The sequence below is a fragment of the Sinocyclocheilus rhinocerous genome, unplaced genomic scaffold (assembly GCF_001515625.1).
Source record: "Sinocyclocheilus rhinocerous isolate Xijiao unplaced genomic scaffold, SAMN03320098_v1.1 scaffold3060, whole genome shotgun sequence".
NCBI classification, from domain to species: Eukaryota; Metazoa; Chordata; class Actinopteri; order Cypriniformes; family Cyprinidae; genus Sinocyclocheilus; species Sinocyclocheilus rhinocerous.
This window is the reverse complement of record NW_015635031.1, coordinates 59957-68758: the sequence shown is the minus strand read 5'-3', so window position 1 is coordinate 68758 and position 8802 is coordinate 59957.

Sequence of the window (8802 nt, the reverse complement as noted above, 5' to 3'; positions counted from 1 at the left end):
GATTCACGAATTTGATTTCACGATTCGATTCGATTCACGATTTTTTGGACAAAATACTGTAGCCCCCCCCCCCATGCCCAATTGGCCACACCCCATATAACAGTAAATTACACTTACAAGATGGGTTTTGTGAAACATGCTTAAATTCAAATTTGTTTGCTGCCTAAATTCAAGTTCAGTTCAGAAGTTCAGAAGTTCAGTTCTGATAGGTGTAATGCACACTTGACAGAAAACAAGAGGAGTGCTGGGTGTCATGACAATGGCGACTCAAACATTTTATTATTGTAAGGCCAGATGCTAACACCTAAGCTGAACAAAAACTTGAACAGCAATCTTTTGCAGATTTGCAAGCACTGGTATTTCTTTCTGTAAATGCAAATGTACTTTTCTTATTCAAATTTAATTTCTAAAAGGGATATTTCCATTAGTAATTATTGTTTGATGTTCTAATAAACAGCCACTGTACACAGAATTGACATACTAAATATAAACAAAACATGGTTAAATTTCATTAACAGATAACAGATAGCACACTCCCACACACATTACAACACATACTAACAATGAAACACAAATTTCACAACTCCAGTTGTCTGTAGCGAGGACCTTGTTCATGCAAACTGTCAACTGTCAGCTGTCAGAATGATCAGCATGCTAAACACTGGTTGTCTAAATCATGTTGAGAGTGTAAGAGTACTTTATTATAACGTAATGATCTGTGATACAGATAGCACTGCATTAATAGTACTTTTCTGGCATTTGTTTTTTTCATCTATTTATCCAATCTATCTGTTTATCCATCCAGAAAGATTGCCGCAATATAGAGCCAATAAATACAAACACAAACTAAAAGATTATATGGAAAACATCCTGTGCTTCTGCTTATTTGATATTTTCCTTAGACATTTTGCACAAGAATAAGCAGTGATGGGTAGTAACGGATTACATGTAATTTGGATGATTACATCTGTAATCAGATTCCAAAAATGTAGTACTTGTAATTAGGTTATATTACATTTTAAAATGCTCATAATCAGATTACAGTTACTTTTTATGGATTACATGATTACAAATTCCTTTCTAAAAAAATCTACTGTGTCATATCATTTAGCTTTGAAAATTCACAATATAGAATGGCCCCATAAATGTCATATAAATTCATTTGCAATCCATGCTTCTGAGTTTGAGGATGAAAGCACCTCTCAGTCAATTATACCATGCTAATATTTATATATAATACTTTAACAACATATTCGCATGTTCACAGTTCTCTGTCACACTGACATGCAGGTAAACATAAAATCTTCAAAATGTAAAAATTTTAATTTTAATTATTAATTTTAATTTTTACATTTAAATTTTTTTTTTTTATAAACTCTGAAGCCGGCTGCACTTCTTTCATTCACCCTAGTTTGGGAAACCCTAGAGTAATGTAATGTTTAATGTGTTTCATGATGTTGATAACAGAATGGAATATACTTTATTTCTCTTTGCTTTTTCTAACAGGAATCCCATTCAAATCTATAAACAAGTTAGGTCAAAAGTAATCTAAAAGTAACCAAAAAGTAGTCCGAATAAATTACCTAAAATGAGTAATCTGGATTACATTACTGACTGCAATTTTCATCATGTAACAGACTAACAATCAGTAACAGACTGCAATTTGTAAGCAATCTACACAGCACTGAGCATAAGTAGCTAAACTTACACATGCGCTGCTGCACACGGTTGAACATGAGGGTGTAACAGGGTCGCTTGTATCAAACGAGGTGACCGAGAACTTTGAAGACTCGTGCCCCCTCTCTTGGGGTATTTGACAAACTGACACCCCCTTAAATCGAGTGTCAACCACAGTCTGTCAAATACTCTAAGAGAAGAGTCTAGATCAGAGAGAGACCAGTAGAAGTATGGATAGACCTAGAGAGATGAGGGGGGGAAAACGATATTAAAACAAGTTTAGTTCAGGAAGATCTGCCCCTCTCACTCCTCCCTCTTCCTCCCGTTTGTCAGATGTACTCAAACAAGCTGAATAATCAATAATTCTTAATTTTTCAGACTAAAGAGAGTCCTTGAGTGGAGAGCAGCACACAGTTCAAAATATCAGGTAATTATGAGTAAATGGTAAAATATGAAAAAAGGATTGAAAAAATCCTATGAAAGACCTCATACAAGTTCTAATTTTAGATTATTTACTGGAGCTTTCTGTTCGCCCACCATGCAACTCTGTTTCTCTTCACTTCTCTTCCTATTTTAACAATAGTTTCTTGTGTTATCTTTCTAGCCTAGCTGAGAAGATGTTCAAACCTTTTGCGTTCCTTGCTTCACCGTTGGTTGGATCCACAGGGCTCTTCGGGGTGGCCCGTCCACGGGGACGTGTGCTCTTCGGGGCATGTATGTATCAGGCGCTGATGAGTGTTTGTATGAAGCGGACAGCATGTGTGTGATCACTAATAAGCCACCAGCACAAGGAGGAAGTAAAAGGGGGAAGATAACACGCAGGCTTTAGAGCAGGAAATATCTGGAGGTTAAGAGACAACACTATATGTGTTAAAGTAGTTGTGAAATGTTAAAGAAAAAAAGCTCTGAGTTTGCAATAACAGCCACAAACTCTCCCGCCAAATTACTCCACAAACTGTAGCCCTGTGTGTTGTATTGGGTTGGCCTTCCCTGTAAAAAAAAAAAATAAGAATAGATAGATAGATAGATAGAAAAATAGATAATGTTCTAGCAGAACCAGTACCTTTTCCTGTTAAGTTTACGGACATTTTACCCTAAAATGTAACACAAGGCAATGCACAATTCAAAATTTGGCTGAACCCCCTGTGACAAACCAATATAGAAAATTCCTTCATATTAACACTGTACATTGGGCAGAGTCGAAAGCCCCTGCTGAACACATTGACGTGATATTCATTTTTGGTTCTCCTGTGGAGTGTGGAGAGCCTGGTCTGCCAGCTTCTAGTGGCATTAACCCTGCAGCCTTTGAAAACTGTTGAATGGATTTGGGATTCAGTTATACTTTAATGCACTTGATAACACAAACACAGACCAGCAGTTCTCTCCTTGACATAAACATGCCTTTTTCCCTCCTCGGTAATAGAAATGTTGTCTTCACTAATGAAAAAATAATTTGAAACTCAAATTCATTCCAACAACCTTTTTAATCAGTACGTGGGTTCACTTGCTGTATTAAAGTGCAGTGGATAAAAAAACGAAAAAGTCTTCAGCCCTCCTGCTGCTCAGCGTCACTGGCTGGAAGTGATGGGTTACAGTTTAATGAAGTGTAAATTGTAAATAATGTGAACATCATTTTGTGAGGAAGTGAGGAACTGATTCTTTGCCAGTCTGATAAAGAAGCTTTGACTTTCATCCTTCAGGTGCCTTTTAAACAATTTGAGAACACAGGGGAAAGTTCAAGTTTGAGGTTCGTAGTGCTGCCAGCAGCTGAGCTGTTTTTAGAGTCCAGTCGCAATGGGCGAATTCTTCAAGGACTGCTCTTGTGGTTGATTGGTGTTTTTGTGCTCAGCTGTCATGTGGTGAATTTCTGATGAGGATGTTGGATGCTCTGAGGTCTGGTGTTGTGAGAGTTTTCATACTTTTTCTCTTCATGCCTCAACACTGCTGACGACTGAGCACAGTTTCAACCATAGACCTTCCCATTAGGCAGATGGCCTGGTCAGGCATCAAGCTCATTGGTATCACTGGATATTCAAGTTGGGTTGTAGTTTGACTGCCTTTGTACTTTATAAGCTGAATTTTAGATAGGTTACTAAATAATTCAAAATTATTATATTAAACCAACCTGGGCTGTGCTGAAACCATTGGCATTAATGGTCTCTGCAATCCACTTAGGCTTATGATGCTTTGGAAGAAATGCAGCCCTGATCAATTCACACAATTAAATGATTCAGTAGCCTATGAAATAATTTTTACATGTTACCAGAAGTAATATAAATTAATAGTAAATAAATACTCTACTTTTATTGTGCAAAGACATTCACATCGTTGTTAATAGAAATGGTTTGTTTTTCATACATGCAAGGATATAGGAAACAGCTAATTTAATGGCTGATGATGAGTCTTTTTCCCCATTGAGAATGATTGAATCATTATAGAGGTGTAGGAATAGTCAAGTTAATGCGAACATGTCGCCGGCTGTGTGCTAGTTCAGTCTAATCAAGCTTGAGTGTTTGGCTGTCCTGGGCATTTACACCCGCTGTGCCTTCCTGCCACTTACTGTCATTTTAGCACACTGTAATGTGCTTTTATGAAAATTTTATTGTTCATTGTACATGCATTGAAGAGAACAGACTTACTGTTCAAACGTGCATGTTCCCATTACTTCGGCTGGTTAAAAACCTAAACAAACTTAAAGTTAGTGCTAAATAGCTTTTTGACTCATCAAAAGTCAAAAGAAGTGATAATGTCTGCTCCTGTGAGCCATGAGCTATCAGTATTGTGTCTAAGAACTGAAATGAACACCCACCAACTTGCCAAATGCAGCTAAAAATCAACCGTTGCGTGTAACTCTGTCAACTTACTAGCCAATTTGCCGCGTTATGGTTATGTCCTATCAAGGTGACGATACACGGGGAAACTTTTTGAGCAATGTTGCAGGGCAGTATTGCTGTCAGCGGGCAACCAGTTGAGACACAGAGCCCACAACTAATCTAAAGTATCCAATTCTCAATGAGAAAGTGCCCAAGAAACACTGCTCAAAAAAGTTGTCCCGTGTATCATCACCTTCACTTAGTATGCCATGGCTATGTTGGGGGTGAGAACGGGATGGCTTTTTTTTAATGGATGTCAGTGAAAGACATTCTTCAAGCAGAGTTTAGTCCAGTGACCTTTGTGAGGAAACAGCTGATCAGCTGTTTTATGAACCAACATCCTTTCTGATAATCCTTAAGGTTTTTAAAAAAAAATTTTTTAAGTGAGCTCTATTTGGAATTTACAATGGAATAAATGCTGTTTTAAAAGAGAAGCCAAATTGACTGTTGAGTAAAAACAGGTCATGAGTCCTTCATGTGTCCTTGAGAAAGACAATTAACTCGAGGTTGCTCCAGTAATATGTGTATACTGCAAGTTACTTTAAGTGTATGCTAAATGACTAGCATGTACTAGATATTCAAACACAGTTGCACAAAAGCTTTAAAGTGGATTTGCAGGTTCACATGAATTATGGACAAAAATTTCCGCTCATTTTGTCTATGATTAAAGCAAATGTTTTGTATTCCTCAATGTTTTCCTCATGTTAGATGAGTCACGGCACAGCATGCAGCATCGGTGTTCCATCGACCAGCTTGTGAGTCTGTCTCACGAGACGATGCGGGTTAGAAAATCTCACATATTTCCATTGCCAGACTCATGCTGCCTTAAATGACAAAAACAGTGCCAAGAACAGTGAAGCCTGTAATTTCATTTAGCAGATTTCATGGGTCTCGGGGGTTGACGAAGCGCTTTAAGTTTACATTTGCATGATTCCAATTATATGTGTTACATGTAACTTACCATATAAAGATAATGACATAGAGACATGCTGAAACTTTCCTCATTTTCCTCTGTAGAGGATAAGCTTAACTGACATGACATCCAAGTCTAAAATGAACAGTGCACATAGTGACTGTGCTGTGTAAACAGGAATTATACAGTGTTTAAAATATATTTTAAGAACGTTTGTTGAGCAACTCTCCTTTAACAGTGCCCGAACTACTAATTCATTAGTTGGTGTAGCCGCTACTGTCTTGTGTTGATGAGGAGGTTCCTGTAAGGTCCTGTGTAGAAAGAGCCAACACATTTGACATCCCTTCCAAGGTTACATGAATTTATTAAGTGATAGCGCTAGCTACTGTGTACATGAAGATCTTACTGGTTCATCTGCTCATTGATTGATTTTTTTTTTTTCATTGTTGTTCATAAAATTTTCATTGGAAGACAAGGAAAAAGAAGAGGACCATAATGAGAGTGCAAAGGATGGTAATTATGATAATGCAGTTCTGGAAAGGGAAAGAGTGTGTAGTGCATGTTATTGAAGGCATGCATGCTATTGAGGTTGACAATTATGTTAATGTGCAGTTACATTCATATTGTAAGATTTACAGCACAAAAAAAAAAAAACGGATGCTAAGAAAAACAGCAGATGGAGAAACGACTATTCAAACATGTATCCGGCATGACTCATACCCTCCAATTTTATATCTATGAAACTGGATCAGAATATGTATGGAATTGGACATGATTTACTTTTTTTTCTGAATTCACAAAGTAAAGCTTGTGTTCAGTGATCATGACTCACAACTATGACCGCTCAGCAGCAGCCTCCACCCTCCACACTGCGGCTGAGAGCGTGTCACAACAGCAGTGTTTCAGGCCTGATTCTCACAGAGTGTGTTTGAAAGAAAGAAAGAGAGAGAAAGAAACTTCAGTTACACCTTCTAAAAAGAAAAAATACACTTCCTTCGAAGAGACACCTCTTCTCGGTTTTTTCTGCTTGTCATGCAGTTATCTGCAGTAGCCAAAATAGCACACACACACACACACACACACACACACACACAAAGAGAGAGAGAGAGCGAAAGGGGGTTGTTTTAAGGTACAGCTTTATTTAATCAGAAGCTTGGTTCGGAGAGATCTGGGTCTTGCTTATGCTGGTTTTGGTTCTGGTTTGGATCAGATCTTGACTGCAGCTTTTCAGTGTGATTAGATGGAGATATAGATCAACAAAGCGTACAACCACACTAGTCATGGTGACTCACATACACTCGTATCACACTCTCACACGCATATAGATGCTTTTATCTGCTCCTATCAAAGCATCAAATGTAAAATAAAAATCTATTTGGTTAGTTTATTTTCTGTTGAACATGTTTTAATAATGTCTCATAATTTTGCTGTGTGCATCTGTTTGCTTATTACAGTGTGTGTGTCCAGTCTGGCTATATTTGTGCATGAATGTGTACTACTTATGTCTATAAGTGTGTGTGTGTGTGTGTGGTTGGGTATGTATTTAAATGATATTTAAACACTGTTCACTAGAGAAGAAGTTCTTCTTGCTTGTTAATCTCTGATTATAAATATACAGTGGACAAAATTATAGGGTTCTCTTGCTCATTGTGTGCTTGTGCGTTGTGCTTATGTTTGTATATGAGTGTGTATGTGTGGCCATATGTGAGGTGTGAGTGAGCTTTCCATATCTTTGTTAATAATCAGATGTGTGTGCAATCATCATTTCAACACTCAACCAGCTAATGTTGTGGCCCATATCTTAAAGGGGAAGTTCTACTATTCAGTTTGTCTTAAAGGAGAAGTTGGGTTTGTTACTTCATGATGAGTCTTAAGCAAGTGTTTTCATCAGCCTCTCCTGCAGTTTTTTTACATGGCAGAATGAATGAATGAATAAATTGGACCCTGCGTGAGTTCTGGTGATTTTTAAGCTCTTGATTCTCTGACTTTAGCTCTGGGAATTCTTCCAGCTGTGTACCAGGCCCTTGCACTCTTACAAAGACACCTACACAAACACACACTGAGAACAGAACAGAGAAAAAGAGTATTACACAGTGTTCTTTAAACTCTTAATTGGAATGAAAAAGTGATTGGCACACAATGGTTTTTCACTATTACTCCAACTTTCGCTCTGCATGTAAACTCCTGTGTTCTCATGTTTTTTCAAAGTCTGTTTATGTTTTGATGTCGAAACAGAGAAAAGGCCATTTCATTTATTTTTATTTTAACTTATTTACTTAGTGATATTTGATAATTATCAGTGTATTGTACATGTAAATACACTTAATGACTTTTTTTTTAAGACCAAAAAAAGAAAAGGTCAAACCTCATTTGTTGGCAGATGCTGCTTGGTGTATTTGTTTAATGCAATGAAGTGTGTACATTTAGAGTGCCATTTAAATGTAACACTTTGGGCCACTCTAATGCAATGACAAATGATGGTAATGTTGGTTTGATTGCTTCTGTTGTCCTCATTTGTAAGTCTCTTTGGTGAAAAGCGTCTGCTAAATGACTAAATGTAAACATCTTTATAAATGATGTTTCCGAATTCCGAATAAGATCTAAGTAAATGCATAACCAGTTAAATAAAAATAGACATTAAAAAATTGTATATTTTGGCTCTGTCTGTGTCCAGGTGCTGATAATTTTGTGAGGGAAGAAGTGACAAGATGGAGGCAATATGATATAACCTCTTGTGTGACCTCAGACCACAGCTCTGTTGCACCAGTGGGCAGAGCTTCCTCTGCAGGTCTTATGACCCATGAATTAAAACTTTCTAACGCTTTTTGAAAATTATTTTTTTCTTTGTTAGTTGCTGCTTGATATATTACAAATATATATTCAAAAGCTAGCTAATTTGTCTTCTATTTACTGGTATTTTTCACCAGTTGGTTCATGAACCCGTGAAAATGTGCTTGAGATGTGGCCATTAGTTCTGCACGTTCAGCATGAAGCTGGACCAGGGCCGGACTGGGACGCAATTTCAGGCCGGGTTCACGGCACGGTTCGGCTCGGCAAAAACCCCCCAAAAGTGAACCGTACCGAGCCGTACCGTGCCGTACCCTGCAGTGGAAATGTGCCATTAGAGTAGTATTTCGTACCCTTAAGGTACTAATTTGTAGGCCTACCTATTAGGGGTAAAAAGTGAACAAATATGTCCTTTTAAGGGTACTGCTCCAGTGACAAGCTGTTGTACCCCAAAAGGCACGATTTCGTCCCTTTTTTTTCTGTACATAGCCCATACATCCACAACAATTTCTGAAACCACAGACAACCCTATTATTTGTATGGCCATCACAT